Source organism: Protopterus annectens, chromosome 6.part0 (assembly GCF_019279795.1).
Source record: "Protopterus annectens isolate FY-2018-M chromosome 6.part0, PAN1.0, whole genome shotgun sequence".
Taxonomy (NCBI): Eukaryota; Metazoa; Chordata; order Ceratodontiformes; family Protopteridae; genus Protopterus; species Protopterus annectens.
In genome coordinates, this window is record NC_056737.1 from 450,581,043 (window position 1) to 450,597,770 (window position 16,728).

The following is a 16,728-nucleotide window of genomic DNA, read 5'->3' on the forward strand; positions in this document are numbered from 1 at the left end:
TTGTTGTTTGCCAGAGCCTGACATTGACCCATCCAATCGACATGTCTGTGTGTGTGTGTGTGTGTGTGTGTGTGTGTGTGTGTGTGTGTGTGTGTGTGTGTGTGTGTGTGTGTGTGTGTGTGTGTGTGTGTGTGTGTGGGACAACAGTACAGCATGGGCCAATGTTGATGTAATGTGTGTGTGTATGTGTGAGCCCTAGCTGTTTGGTTAATGTGCGTGTGTCTGCATGCACACAGCTCCACCATGTGGCTGCCATATACAGTAGTTTGTGGGACAGCCACAGACTGCACCTGCTAGGCCCTACAGATTACTGACTCCGGCCACGGACGGTCAATGGACAGGCCAGCCCCAGCATTGCTGGGGCTGGTACTGCCACTACGGGAGCGGCTGTGACCCGTGGGCCATCCGTGACCACTGCCAGCTGTTGCTGTTGCTGGCATGCATCCGCATCGAAGTCACAACTGTCCCGCATGGTCCTAGCTCATGGATGACATATTGTGGAGGGCATCTATTGTCTCCCCCCAACGTCTACCAATGACCTCGGTGTAAGTCCGGATGGCACCGGCAAGGTCACGGATGCTGTCATTGATGGAGGTGTAATGTGCCCTCTGCACCCTAAGTCCCTGCCTGGTGTACCGTTCCATACATGCCTGAGCCTGCATTGCAGCCTGGAACATACTGGATGTCATGAGACAAGTGAGGGCACACCTGCCAGGGGCAATACAACCAGCGGTGCTCCCCCAAGAACCCCTGGACCTCTGCCTATGTGGTACCATTCCAGGAATATGGCTATGGCTGCTGTGAGGGGATGCAAGTACCATGGGTACCACACTCTCCTGGTCAGTGCCAACTGTATGCTGTCCGTCGCCTATGGCCATTGGTGGTGAGGGATGTATTGGCAGTATGAGTGTGCGCATAGATGGGGTTGAACGCTGTGTACTGTTGATTGGTGGACCAATGACAGACCCTGTCAAACCTCCCTGTGTCAATATACATATCTCATCATCAGCACTATTTGTGGCAGTGGCTTCAGGTTCCCTGTTGCATTCGGCCAGCCCTAACTCAGCACCTGTGAGAAGAAGACAGGAAACACACTTTACGGTCTACACATGAACACATGCACACATGCACACATGCACACATGCACACATGAACACATGAACACATGCACACATGCACACATGAACACATGCACACATGCACACATGAACAGTAATACACTCCTCACTACAGCACATACACACACACCAGCAATCCAACACATACTCTATAGTGGGTGAAGGTGGGTGTCAGTATCACACGGTAAACAGTCACCACACATGTGTAGTGTGGTGACTGTTTACCACACATGTGTCAGCATGCAGAATATGTGTTGCACCAGACCATTCAGTGCTGGTGTAGACGCCCCAATGTAATGGCAGTATACATGGCTTTGTTTCAACTGTGTCATTGTTCAGTGATTGGCTACACCCTGGAACCCAATTTGTACATGGACACAACCCAATGTGTGTCAATTGACCTATACACCCACTAGCATTCCAGGACATATATGTGATACTTTGTTTGGATGGCAACTGCTGTGCATATTGTGTATACTGGCATATGTAAGCACACACACAACATTCTATGCATATTGTCTATAGGTGCATATGTTTGCACACGCACAACACTGAGGTGCAAAGCAATGACTGCTATGAGTATAGCATGTTTTCATGTACTGCATATGATAAACATGTTCTGTTGTGTACAGCTGTAGCAACTATGAATATCTAAGGTGCAGTACAGTGCTGCCACACTTATGTCTGCTGCACTGTGCAGTGTATGTGCTTGAGGCATCTACTGACTTTAATGTGATGATTAATGTCTCACAGCAAACATGGACAGCATGCATTATGCGTAGGTGTGTTATGTGCACATGGCCTACACCTCACCTATGACATGCACATTTCATTATCATTATTAAAGTGTTAACACACTCACCAGCATGTGCCGTCTGCCCTGCTGTCACACCAGAGGGACATACAAGAATATGACACAGTTTATCAGTGGCCACAACTGTCGCATTGCTGCCGTGAGTGAGTGCGCTAATCTACAGTGGAACAACAGTCAACAGTCACAAGTGTGGAGATACTATTCCAAATATCAGTATTGCACATGAGAGGCAGCACAACTGCTAAACACACAGTACACATGTCACATAAGCATATTTTAACAATACAGGTAACAGTAGTCTACAGCTAGGGCATATTACCTGCATGCTCCATGTCGTCTTGCTGGGTAGTTCCGGCCTCCATGATGACACATGCATGATATTGCTGCTGCTGTAGGCCAGGAGCAACCACACTTAGGAGCAGCTCCTCCACTCTGGTAAGGGGGGGATGTATGGGTGCACCACCCCCTGTGGCAAGCTGTTGCCTATGGATATCAGATGCATGCTGCCGGACATGTCTGATTAAATCACTGCAGTAACGGTGTACCTGCTCATATGTCCAGTTATGCATGCCTATGTCATTTACCCAGCGAACAAGATCTTGCCACAGTGCAGTGTGCTCATGCTGGTGCTGGCTGGCCCTGGAAAAAAGCCGTGCATAGTTTTGATACAGGCTGGCCTGTATTACCTCTTCCTCTGCAGCTGTATACACAGGATTGCGGTGATGAGGCATAATCCTGGAAGACAATTAAACAATATGTGTGAGCAAGTCATGTGGCACACTTAACATTATGAAGTACAGATATAACTTAACTGCCAGATATAGCATCTGTCTGTCTATCAGAGGATGCACACCTTCAATACCACTTATCAGTGCTCAGCCCACAACTGCCTGACAGTGGCTGCCACACTTCATACAACAAACCAGTATACACCAGTACTTGACACACTGCATTGGATACAATGCACAACCTCACACTGGGGGTATATATCAAGCTAATGCATGATGAATATTGTCATCCAATGCAATGAATGTAATGTACAGTTACAGTGTTAACAGTAAACCACCCTAGTCTTTGATTCCATACCCCTACCTAACATATGTGCATGGTTGTTAATATAGCTGGTATACTGCTGTAACAGAGTATACATGTTGCTAGGTACACACACATACCCTGTAACACACATGTGATTGCGGCCATGGTACAGGCATCATTACACACACATTAGTCAAACATACAACACACAAATGTATGCCAACACAAATGAGCATTACCTGTGTACCTTATAGTACTGTGTGCCCCTACTTACAGATACCTATGCCTGAGGAATGTAATCTATGCAGACTACAGGAAACACACAAGACAGTGATACCAGGGAATGTGAACATACACCATACTGTGGTGTTTAGGCCCACAGCTTCAGGTAGTACAACAGTTCATATGTGACCTGGATTCACCAGCAGTACCACTTACTGAGCATACATGTACTGCTACAGCCTACAATGGGACACCACAGTCGTACACAAGGTACTACATCACAACATACGCCATCCTACTATGTCTGCATCCTAATAACTGACGCATCTTTCTCTGCCTACACACCTAGGACACAAACTACCATGACAGACACAACCTCATGCTAAGCTATCACACCTTTACAGACCTTGCACACAGTCAGTATCACACTCATTCCACCTCACATAGGTGGTATTGCACTGAGTACATGTGTGTGCACATTGTGTCATAGGTAGGGACTACACTATTGGGCCGGGGCCTACAGCAGCCTAGCCATATGCTACCCTGCCATTTGACACACATGTAATGTGATTACACTTTCTCCTGCCAAACGGATACACAGAGGTGACTCACAGGGCATATTACCTATCTCCATAACATTCATCAGGGGTATGTATGACATCTACTAATGATGAGCCATGTTTATTAATGCTGGGTAGTTTAGTCCAGAGTATGGCATATTTGTGTATAGGAACCTGTACCTCCAGCATGTGCTGTTCAGTGCGTTGACATGCATTAGGGCCCTAGGTCATGTAGCCCGGAGGGATTGTGAGGTGTTGTCATGGTGGTTGGCCAACTGCTATGGGTGTGACATACCTCTGTATGTCTGGTAGTGGTAACCTCTGTGTATGATGTATGCAATGCACTCTAGCTGTGGTTTTGTGAGTCAGTCTGCATAGGGCATGTGTTTGGGGCAGTGTCACTCTTTGTTAGGTATGTCTGTGGCCTTTCCACTTGCTGTGGTTGTCACGTGAGGTACATACCACATGGGGCATTGTGAGGAGTAGGGGATACACTGACCTATATCTCCCTAGATGGCACACCTTTTTTATGACACGTACCACGTAGAGGGATTACAAGACTAGTGTGGAACTGTGATTATTAGAGGGGAGGCTACTGTACACCATGTCCCATGTTCCCTTCTGACACCTTCAGTGTTGGGCAGCAACCACCTATCTGGTAGTTAGTGTGTAAAGTGTTTTGGAATGGGGTATGGTACTGCAGTATCAACACTGGTGTTCAGTAAATGCGTTGGTCACCAGGCACTTGTTGCAGTATGTCTGACCCCGTGTCTCCCTCTCTCACTCTCTCTCTATATATATATATATATATATATATATATATATATATATATATATATATATATATATATATATACATACACATATATATATATATATATATATATATATATATATATATATATATATATATATATATATATATATATATATATATATATATATATATATATATATATATATATATATATATATATATATATATATATATATATATATATATATATATATATATATATATATATATATATATATATATATATATATATATATATATATATATATATATATATATATATATATATATATATATATATATATATATATATATATATATATATATATGCGTATATATATATATATATATATATATATATATATATATATATATATATATATATACAGGTATATACGCATACTTGTAAATATCCATTGCTGTACATATACATTCACATATAGGCACATATACTGGCCACCTTTCATGTTGGGAATATGAATCATTAAACAGTTGTGAGACATGCAATTTTGTAAAAATATTGCACAGTGTTGTAGAATGCATTTTGCTGTCCTCAGGCCATATCGCTGTAGCAGGCCTCACTGTCTCAGTCCCACAGCATTTAACCACCACATGACATAAACCTGCACTGCTTGTTGTTTTCAATGCCACACACTACAACCTACATAGATATGTGCACATAGCAACCTTCAACTACATATATATATATATATATATATATATATATATATATATATGTCTAGCCTTCACTAACAGTTGCAGTATGTAACTTGCCCTATGCACATCTGCATTTACATATAGATATGGACTGCGCATACATATGGAGGGTTCACAGTATGTAAAGTACCCTTCATACACATCATTCGCATCCCACCAAATACATATCTGTTAGATACCTTACCTTTGTATTTCTTACCTCTGTCTGTTGTACCTGTTGACGTTTATTTTTCTTTTTAAATATTTTTTTTTTGGTGTCTACAAACACCTCTGTTTGTTTGTTTGGTTTTTTGTCTGTCTCTCTCGCTTGCTTGCTTGCTTGCTCTCTCTCTCCATATGCTGCAATGATATAATTGCATGTGTGGACAGCAAGTACAGGCTGCTTTTGTAGGTATCTGCACATGTGCATGTGATGGCCTCTGCACCAATTGGTGCCCACCATTTAGTAATTGCATGCAGCCTGCTGTGTGCTAATTGCAGTTCTCACTGTGATTTCAGGACACTGCTATAAAATGATAGGTTAGGTAGGCATAGGCCTTTCAGTTTTGCAAGGTGGGGACCATGCTTGTTTGCTGTGGACACTGTTGTGTGAGTCAGAAGGTTGGTATATGTCTCATATCTGAAGCTGGGTTGTAGACAGTGAAATGCATGTTGTACTGAAACCTGACTGTTGCTTCTTCCAGTACACTCTTCTCAGTGTGTCATTTTACTCACACCTCCTAATGCTAACACTGGATACATGGGAGTATGTACTTTGTTTTGGAATTAGGAAATTAACTAGCATACAACAGTGGTTATTCCAATGTATTGCTCTGGCTTTCCTATATTCCCTTCACATTCACTCCTTGTAATGCACGTTATATTTCTGTCTGTATTGAAATGTATTGCTCTGGCTTTCGTAGTTTTCCTTTACATTCACTCCTTGTAATGCATGTTACATTTCTTACTTGAAATGTATTGCTCAGGCTTTCATATTTCCCCTTTACATTCACTCCTTTACTGCATGTTATACTTCTGTCTTGAAATGTATTGCTCTGGCTTTCATATTTTCCCTTTACATTCACTCCTTTTAATGTATGCTATATTTCTTGCAGCACCAAGTTATTGTATATCTGATGTGGCTTAGTGGTATGTCATGTAGACTGGTGAGTCCAAGGTGTGGGGTTTGAGACTGACAAGGATATTTCATTTTGCTGCTGAGCAGTACAAGGGCCTTGTCATACAGAGTGACTAAGGCACTTTTAAGCAGTTGTAAGTGGGTTTGCGTGAGTTTGCACGATGCTTAGCTATGCTTATCTACATTTAGCTAAGCGCACACAAGCACACACACGCTTAAAACTGCTTAAAAGTGCTTACTCCTGCTAACACCCTTGCTATTTTCTTTTAAAGAAAAGAAAATGGGGAAATAGGAAAGTGGTGAAAAAGGGGGCACAAAGAGGGTAGGATAGTAGGAAAACAAGCTCGGGATGTGCAGGAAGGATGTAGGGAAGGCCCATAGCTGTCCAATTCTTTACCAGCAACAGCTGTGCATATCTTAGAAATTTAGAGTGAGATTTGAAACCTTCCACCCCTGAGAGAGGAGTGAGGACAACAAAGTATGTTGTAGAGCCAATTGTAATTATCAGTTTACATGTCCAGCAAACATGTGTGCGAAATGGGCAACTATGTATGGGGCGTCATTTTTTTGTGGGAACAGAGTGCCCCCTTTTTTTGTTTTTTCAGGTGAGAGTGGAATGTGAGGTACAGGAAGTAGGTATATTTTGGGAGGTAGGTTGGGGAGGTTAACAGACAAGACAAACAAGATGCATACAGGGGTGGAGTATGACACATGTGGGGGGTAAACACAATTGACGGGGACGGATGTTTGGATATCGCAAGCCCATGAGCCCACAGATGGCAACAGTGGAACTGAGATCCCCACCCATGGGCTGTTACCACTGTGCCTTCACAGCCCAGGCCAGGGCTGTGCTGGGGGCTGGATAGGACAGGCAGGCACACCCATAAGTTGCGCCACTCTCATCTCAAGCTGGCGTAGGGGATCAGTCACGGAACATCTGATCTCACTACGCACCACAGACCCTTTGGAGGGTGAGTGGAGGCTCTCCTCCGGCCATGCTTGCAGAGGGGGGGTAAGCCCCATCCCCTGCAGTGCTTCCAACCGAAGGTGGCACAGGGCCACTGGAGGAGGAGGTCCCAACCTGGGCAATGGTGCCAGGTGCACTCGCCAGCTGAGGTGGGAGAGGTGGGTCCGCTGGCACCCGCCTTCCCATTTGTCCTATGTTTAGCAGTATTTAATGGCATTTTGGGTTAGTAACAAACAACACCATTCCAAATTAGTTGTAACAGCATGCATTAGTATTCCCATTCACCAAACACACATGGATTCCAAAAGTTGAACAGCAAGCATAACAAAGGCATATTTAGGACAACAGTGGACATTCCAACAGCATGCAGGGTTGATTGGTGGCAACAGGCCATCAGGTTTGGATATGTGAACAGGGCACATGCATCAACGTACATGCAGATATGTATAAACCAACAGGACAAATGTCCATAGGAATTAATTGTGAATGCACATACCCAGTTTGGTGTGGAATGGCATCATTTGTGAACATAAGGTAGGGCGATAAAATATTACATTAACAACTTAAAATACCTATACGTATACTATACATTCCTACTTGATGCAGATATATATCCCCTACATGTATTAGTACAGTTTCCTGTATGTAACCTTACAAGTGTTGGTGATGGAGATGTTACTGCTACATTAATATACATTCCATTTGTATTCATCCTGCTACATTTGAACAGTTACGTACAGTTCTAGCAGCACACTGACATTTGTGGGATCACAAGCACAAGCTGCTCAAGTACCGGATTGACAGGTAAATACTATACATGACACAGTTGAGGACTATAAATATTCTTCTGACATACTGGCATTCCCATCAGCCAGTTTATATGGGCCTAGACAACTGTGGATGTTCAGCATTTCATACAACCATACTATCTCCATAATGCAAGGGTACAGCAACATATCCGAAATGTGGGACGGACACAGTCCAGGTATTGTACTTTATTAAAACATGTCTGGCTGTCTCATTCATTTCATGTCGTGCATGCAGTATACCTTTATTACAGACTTCAAGGTCTTTCTCACACTCTCTCACTTATTTTATATTTACATTTCAGGATGGTACTTAATTCTAGGCTTTATTTACATTTATTACTGGGTTACAACAATCCTTTCCAGCTGACTCACTTATTTCATATGACAGTATATACAAGGATGTATTCAATACTTGTCTGTTCTTTATTGATAACACTCATTTTCTGGCTGAAGCAGTTATCTGATATTACAATACAGGTGGGAACTCTATTTGAGACTTGTTTACTCTTTATCAATGGATTACAATACTCCTTTTCAGGCTGAATCACTTATCTGATCTTAGAATACTAGCAGAAGCTTTATTCTAGGCTTATTTGACCTTTATTACTGGGTTACAACACTGAGCTCTTTTACAGGCTGTCTCACTTATATTCTATAATAATACCAGCTGAATAAATACTATCCTGCCTGGTGGCACAGCCTTACCAGCTTATCAGCATAGGCTTGCTGAATCGAGGAATGAACACCTGCAGCTGTAATATAAATGAAGGGATATTGGAACATACCTATCCATACTATAGGCTAGGATAGCATTTCTTACATACTTAATTACATGTATACTTAGTAGTGGGGCACTGGGCATTTGACGGGCCTCCTGGATCCATCGGTTCAGTTGGTCCTCCTTTCGTCACTTCAGGTCCTCATGGTGGTGACAGACCTGTTCACCAGTCCTCGGAATGCCTGTGGCATTGATGAGATCATGGGCCAACTGGTTCCACGCCTCTGCCTTATACGCACCCCATTGAACCTGGCCCTGCATGAGTTAGCTTCATGATGATGGACTAGGAGCCAAACCATATATTTGGACTCCTCAATGCCCCACCTTTGTGCTCTAAAGCGATTTCCCTCTCCGACACCTGCCATCCTGACTGCAAATGGGTACCACAATCAGTTATGGTGTGTATTCCCACCCATGGATCTTATATATGCCGGTTTTCCCGCACTTATTTGTGATTGGCCATTTTGGAAATTTCTCAGCTAAGAGCAAACCTGCTTTGTCATGGTTATATTTTCATTCATTCCTATATGTATGGTAATACTGGATTTTTAGGTACAAGTGTCATGGCTTAGTGGTTCAGACTATGGTGCACAGTATCCCGGGTTCGACCCTTGTCATTGCTTTTTTTTATTTTACTACTGTCTAGACAGGCTAGGAGGTGTGAATGTGTAAGGGTGACTTTGCTACACGTTGCCCAACATTGCCCAACGGTAAGCTGGTTGGCGCACTGTGCAGCTCAGCGCAAACGGCTTACGCTGGGTAAAGCATTATTTAGTTATGTGCAGTCATATTAAGCTGGGTTCAGCACTGTTTGGCTACGGGCACTCATTTTAAGCTAGGTACAGTGCTGCTTAGCTATGGGCACTCATATTAAGCTTGTTAAAGCGCTGCTAAACTACGGGCAATTATGATCCTTTTTATATATACATAATATAGGTTTTGTTCACAAATACATGGGCCATTTCATTACATTTTACTTAAATTAAATTTATATATATCGGGGAATTGTTTCATACTTATTTAAAGAAAAATGGAGGGGGATGTTGTGGGGCTCGAACTGTGACTACCTATTCTTTGGGTGATATCTCTACCGTTACGCTATTGCTACTTTGCTTAATTTGCATATGTAGATCTTATATGCTTTTCAATGTCATATCTGCTAGCTGTGGTTGAGCGAAGGGCATACCCACGCAAACGAGCGCAAATGCGGGCAAATATATTGGAAATTATAAAAGAAAATTGAAACGGTTATTTTTACTTTTTAAACACTTTCACTAGAGTTTAGTCTGTGGGGATGTATGGTGTTGTGTTTCTTGACATTTCGGCGGACTCGCTCGTGGGTGTTTACTATCAGGACTCTAACTCTTCTGGGGGCGTGTCCCTTTGCAGTACTCAGCAATCGGACACGCCCCCTACTTTCCTACATGGACCGTGTAAGACTAGAGTATGAGTCAGCATGCCCTCATGAATATGCATGGCATGCTGATGTCATGCCGTTCAACTGCAGCTTCCATGTAAAACTTATTTAGTCTTACACGGAGCATTGCTGAATCCGGGGAATTAGTACAACATATAACATATTGCACAATTACTACAGGAATCCACCATAGGAGGTTAAAAAAACTGGGAAGCATGATCGGATAAGTAATTCACAAAGAAACAATGAAGACACATGTATGGCTCCCAAATATGCAGCAAAGTTTAGAAGATTTAGGATTTTTGCTTGGAAGTGTTAGCATAGGTATTTTTATACCCCAAAAGACTCCAAATAATTTTTCTTCAGGTAGATAGCATATGTTAGAGGTGGGATGTGGAAGAAACAGGAAAGTGACAACATACATTTTGCAAGTGTAATAAGTTGTCAGACTTTAAAAATTCCATACAGAGTACATTGACAGAAGTATTAGGTGAGCAAATGGGTGTAACTAAGGAAATTATTTTTTGAGCTGGGATACAGGATCTGGCTTGCCTAGACATACTAAGGCTTTGTTAAGTTTACTTTTGGTGGCTGCCAAAAAAAGCAATTACTAGAAAATGGAAACCAAAGTCTAAACCAACTGCACCTGAAGTAGTGAATATTGTAACGGAAATAAAAGAACTGGAAGTGGGATCTTTAGAAAAGGGTAGGAGCAGATTACATAGAAAAAAGTAGAAATTGTGAGAACAATACATGCATGCAGAATAATGTTTTGGAGGAGGAATGAGGTTTAAGGGAAGGCAGGAATTGATCAATTTATGTAATGTTAGATATTGATGATAATTGTATAATAGCATGTATGTGATATATAATGTTTGTAACTGAACATGTTAAAGTGGTTTGTTTTCTTTTATATAAATGTACGTTTGTCCATGTCTTAAGTGAAAATTCAATAAACGTGTTAAAAAAGATAGACTTCCATTATCAGGGCTGTAGATAAGATAGACTGTCTCATAATTTGTGGATTCCCTTGTTGAATCTTCATTATATAGCAGAATCAATACCTTTGTTTTTTTCTCTAGGAGGTGTGCACAGCTCCTGAACTGAAACTGATACTGTGGAATTTCCACAGTGGCCCTTCCAGGTCATGTGTCAACTTCTTAATTAAGAACACACCATCTATGTCAGGGTCATGTGATTATTAGAGCCTTTAAAAGCATAATGGACAAGTGTGATGATTTTTTTCTCTTACTAAGTTAAATTAAATATGAAAAAATGCCTAAAATTGCTATGCTGTTGTCCACATGAAGAGCTATGGCCTGAATTAAAAATGATAAAGAAACTCAGACTGTCCTGCTGCTTCTCAAAATCCAGGCCCATGCATATTTTCCTTTTTTAAGGCATTACAACTCCCTATATACACTGAAGTAGAATCTTAATGACAGAACTGAATTGTTTTACAAAACTCTAGTTATTATGATTTTTCTTGCAGAAATTATGAAATGGTTTGGATCTGGAAATAACGTACTGAATGTAAAATTCAGCCATTTTAAATAACACTACTGTAGTCTCAGCTAGCAAAGTACTTAAGTCAGACAAGGACAATAAACAATTTTCAACAATAAGCTACAGTAATATCCACTGGATTAAACTGAAGCCAATGCTTATCTTTTTAATATCTTGTGCATAACCCTTATAAAGGAAAACCTTGTACCTACTCCAGAAGAGATGACCATTTCTTCCAAGTTTTTGCTGCATTTTCTTTACAAAATACTCCAGAATTAATGAAATAATATGTGTGTTTCTTTCAATTTCCTGTTATCTATCAGTGTCTGTTGTGTAAAGGTATTAATGTTTCCCATTCAAGAAGTCAGACAATACAGAGGTCATATCCAGGCCAACTAATTCATACAGATTCAAACGCTGAAGAAAAACTGCTTGACCTTTTGCATTTTTGCTGTTGTAAACAGTTTATCAGTCCCTAGAGCTGCCACTAAATATTTGTGGTATTATTTTATTCTAGCTCAGCTTCAAGTACTTCAAGTAAGGAAACACCATTTTGCAGTTAAAAAAAGCTTATATGTATATATATATATATATATATATATATATATATATATATACACACACACACACACACACACACACACACACACACACACACACACAGTATATTAGTCTACTTCAGTTTACCAAATTAATATAACCGAAACTGAAAACAAGACGACAACACTGAAACAGCACAACAACAAATGGTCACAAACCTGAAAATCAAGACAACAAAAAGCAAGCTGGGAATGTTACACATAATTTTTTTTTATTTTTTTGAGCCTGGCTAGCTTTTGAATGGAGATTGCAGAATAGTGAAGATCGAGAAATTCACCCTTTTCCACACTGTAGTATGATCTCGGAGTTGGTATATATATTATTTGCAGGGGGGCGCTTGCCTCCTGCAAAAACATAGAAAAAGGTTGTTGTGAAGCTAAACAGAGCACCACATTCATCATTTCACTGGAACAATTACCATCCAGAAAGTGCTCCATGTTTGCTGCAGAGGTTGCTGTAAACCACAGTGTGGTTTAAAGGGATAGACCTCTATTTTTCCTGTAATGGACTGAATGTGTTTGTTTTGATCTTGTAAGTTTCACTTCTGTGTCATATGTTAATTCAGTAAACTGGCATAGACCCACACACACACACACACATATATATATATATATATATATATATATATATATATATATATATATGTATATTTATTTATTTATTTATTTATTTATTTATTTATTTATTTTTACCCATCGTAAATTGCTACAAGTCTCGCACTTTATGAACCCTTGCAAATCTAGGCACAGTGCTGGTTAACTCAAGCATAAGAAGCTAGAAAGCTGTAGGAAGAATAACAATAACTTTTCCTTAATTCTTTTTTTCCTCCCCATTTTACCTGTCTGCAGCTGCCATCATCTTCCCCCAGTACCTCATTCATTTGATCTACTGAACCCACCTTAGCCTCCCCCAGACTCAACCTGACTCACATCTGGGGATTGTGAGGAGATCACAGACACTGATGAAGCATCATACTGCTGCCATGGTGTGTGCCCTAACCCCACCTCCCCACAGCAGCCTTGTAAGTTACACAATGGCTGCTTTTGGGTAGCCCATGCAGGCTTCCTTAGCAACCTCCTGGCCAAGCTGTATACCATTTACAGCACTGAGCTCACTGGGATCTTAATGCTGCTATTGCAGCAATCCTAGGCAGCCTCCTACCATCAGGAAGGATGAGCCAGCATCAGCCACTGAAACCCAACCCCTCCTGCCCAAGCTCACCAGTGCCCATGCTGCTAGTCAAACACACACACACACACATATATATATATATATATATATATATATATATATATATATATATATTAATTCTTAAGAAATGTTATTTTCATATATAACTGCTAATGAATTGCCTTAAAATAAATAGTTCATTTTACTCAGTCTTTGTAAATCCTTGAAGGCCTACTTGGAATCATGTTCTTTTAAAATGCTCAAAGTGGGGCATTCCTTACAGTACAAACTACAATCTCAACTTAGTGCAAATACCTTCTTCTACTTCCTGCATTACCAAAAGAAAGATTCAGTGTTATCGAATCTTTTATATATATATATATTGTTGCATAGAATATTAACTACATTCTTACTTTTAATGTTCAGCTCCTCAGCTAAGAGATGTTGGGTAACAACTTGAGAAGTTAATAAGCAAAGACATCCTGAGGATAAATACTTGGAAAGAATATTTGGTCCAGCAATGTTGCTTTGTTAGAAAAAATGCAGGATGTAGATTAAGAATTCAACCTAAAACTGTGTGGTAAAACTTGTCCAGAGCACAGTCTAAGAGAAACAATATTAGGTAACAAATGAACAAATACCAAATGTATGATTTTGTTTGACTTTATCCAATGACGGTTTCAATGTATATACTTGTAATTAGTTTTTAAGTCAGTGTTTATAATGTTAAATATTAAACTATTTATCTGATGTTCACAGTCACAAAAATATTTCACCTAAAGTTAACAATATTTTGTACAAAAGAGACCCCTGCAATCCACTTTTTAATCTTATTTTAAAATATTACTGCAGTATTTGTACTGGGAAAAAGAAAAAAAAACTGTACAAAAAGAGAAATCTAGCCAAAATATATCATTCTATTTTTTGAGTGGAGAGCTGAAATGAACAGGTGCAGCCTTCAGTGTTCCTTTGTGGAATTTCCTTTGGTTACAGAGGGCTCTATAGCTATGACTGAAATGAGAGCAGAAACCCATATTTAGGAGATGTATAGCAGATGTACAGTCTCTCTCTACTCAGTGTAACAGAGGTGACGGCTGAGGGGATCATACTGTCCTTCTTCTCTTTTTGTCATGACGCCTCTTTCTCATATAAATCCTGAGACATTCCCAGCGACATTAGGATCATAGGATCATAGGAAGTTACTAGGCTATTGGCCCTGAGGCCTTTACAAGCCTTACCAAGAATTTAGCCCATGTTCTGGGTGTATTTTCTGTTCCCCATCCAGTTAACCAGGTTGCTCTTATAAAACATTAATGAGGTACTCTGCTTGACATGGAGTAGGAGTTTATTCCACAGAAGGAGGAATCTCTGGGACACAAATCTGTCCTGCCAACAAGTCCTACTGATATCACAGATCAGGTTGAGGTCATGCATACAGGTTACCTGAGTTGACGTGCTGATATGCAGCAGTCCCATCAAGGCGAGATCTGAAATTGCTTTGTTTGCCAGACAGATATCACCTCTGAGGTGTCTGTAGGAGACTGAATAGAGGGACAGGGCCTTTAGCCTATCTGTGTAGGGTAGATGTCTGAGGCCATGGATTCTCCTGGTGAAGAACCTCTGTGGTCTCTACAGCTGCTGCATGTGCTTTGTGAGGTACATGCCGAAATGGGCATTGTACTCAACAATGGGTCTTATAAGGGAAGAATAGAGGGATGTTATGACCACCTTGTCCCTGGATGAGATACCCTTACTAATGAGGTGGTCCATTTAGAAAGCTTTCCATACAATAGAAGCAATATGGTGGTCAAAGGTCAGTATGCTATCAACCTGGGTGCCCAAGTCTCTCACGACTGATTGCGTGCTTAGAACCTTGTTATTAATGTGATAATTTGTGGGGAAGTCACTCTCCCCAAACGGGAAGATGATGCATTTTTTGGCATTCAGTTTGTGGCCATGTTTCTGGCACCAGTCATATGTTTGGGTGAGACCATCTTGGAGGATGTCCACATCACTAGGAGAACTGATGACAGCACCCAGCTTGCAGTCATCTGCAAACTTGGTCAGCCATAGCCCACTGGATTTGGCCTGCACCTCAGAAAAGGGGTCTATATTAGAACACCGAACATTCAAAATTTTGAGTATTCTAATATCGACCCATTTTCAGTGAATGCTGAAAATATCGAAGAAACAGAAAGCTGAATTTTTTCCTAGGGAAAGAATTTGGTTGTCTGTTTCTGTTGCTTCAGTATTTTCAGCTCTGTGGTGGAAAGTTATGGGTATGATTCAGGTAAGTGTGCAATTGTATGGACGTGAGGGTTAGGGTGGGGTAGGTGAGTTAGGGTTAGGGTGCGGGTGAGGTGACTTTGCGATAGTGACGGACCTTAGGGTTAGAGTTTGGGTTAAGGTAAGTGGACTGTTAGTGGTGTATGTATAGTTTAGTGTAGGGTTAGGTGTAAGAGTTTAGGTGTATGTGTGTGGATTGCTGTTAGTTTGGTGTGCTTGTATTGTGTGTATGTGTTTTGGAACAGCAAATTTTTTCCCTAGGAAAAAATTTGCTGTTTTGTATGTTCGATGTTTTAAATTTTCAATTAATAGGGTTCGATATTAGAATGGCGGCCATGGTGGTGCAGTGGTTAGCATTGCTGCCTCACAGCAAGAGGTTGTCCGGTTCGATCCTCGGCTGGGCTGCCTTCTGTGTGGAGTCTGCATGTCCTCCCTGTGGTCGCGTGGGTTTCCTCCGGGTGCTCCAATTTCCTCCCACATCCCAAAGACATGCTGTAGGTGGATTGGACACTCTAAATTGGCCCTAGGTGTGAGTGTGTGTGTGCCTGTGCCTTCTGTGGAAGGTTGGGTGCCGGACTGGCAACTCAACACCGTAAAACTCCATTGCCAATCATGAGCGGACAAGGTGATCCGCTGTGGCGACCTGTAACTGGGAAAAAGCCAGAAGAAGAGGGTTCGATATTAGAACACTCGAAATTTTGAAAGTTCAGTGTTCTAATATAGACCCTCAGAAAAGTATATCCCAACAATAAGGGCCCCAATACTGATCCCTTGGGTACACCACTCATTACTGGTCGACTGCTTGAGGTGGCTTCC